This window comes from Frankliniella occidentalis, unplaced genomic scaffold (genome assembly GCF_000697945.3).
Source record: "Frankliniella occidentalis isolate FOCC.00 unplaced genomic scaffold, Focc_3.1 Scaffold7, whole genome shotgun sequence".
Classification (NCBI taxonomy): domain Eukaryota; kingdom Metazoa; phylum Arthropoda; class Insecta; order Thysanoptera; family Thripidae; genus Frankliniella; species Frankliniella occidentalis.
In genome coordinates this window covers 2,086,833-2,087,407 of record NW_026267137.1, presented here as the reverse complement: position 1 = coordinate 2,087,407, position 575 = coordinate 2,086,833, and the positions used below count along the sequence as shown (strand labels likewise).

Sequence of the window (575 nt, the reverse complement as noted above, 5' to 3'; positions counted from 1 at the left end):
GAGAGAGCGAGAGAGCGAGAGAGCGAGAGAGAGAGAGAGAGCAAGGGGAAAGGCCCAGTGGAGCGGTGTGTGGCACAAGGGTGGTGGGGATAAGAATGGAGTTGCTGGGTGGGGGGAAAAGTGCATGCAGTTGGGGGGATTACATCTCGAAATAAATGACGCGCATAATGTAAAAAAAAAAAGTGATATGTACAGACAAAATGGCCTAGTTGCAGCAAAGTGTCAAATGATGCCAGCAGAAAAAAGCAAGCAGCTGCTTACTTTGAACAGGGCGAAACACAGCGCGATTGCAAGGGATTCCCGTCCAGCCAGCAGCAGTCTTGCTGTATAGAAGGCAAGTTGGCGTTTAGGCTGATTGCGACCCGAGCGCTGCTGCTTCGCGAACAAAAACAAAAACGCTACGCTCCTCCGCCATGGGCAGCTGCTGCTGGTGCTGCGACTTTTGTCATCACGCGGCACGCTGCTAGTTGTTGTCACCATCGTCCTTAATTATCAGCCAGCAGCGCCGTATTAACTTGCAAGAACAGTAATGGATTTCGCCATTTGCGTAATGACCGTTGCGATGTTACCCCCCC

At 51.5% G+C, this 575-nt stretch overlaps 2 protein-coding genes across 4 annotated transcripts in view; one reads left to right on the top strand and one right to left on the bottom strand.

The window, feature by feature from the left end:
- Positions 1-575, bottom strand: part of LOC113215360 (hemicentin-1) — a 479,462-nt gene that overhangs the window by 174,089 nt on the left and 304,798 nt on the right. The window lies entirely within an intron of this gene.
- Positions 1-575, top strand: part of LOC113212489 (facilitated trehalose transporter Tret1-2 homolog) — a 12,031-nt gene that overhangs the window by 9,129 nt on the left and 2,327 nt on the right. The window lies entirely within an intron of this gene.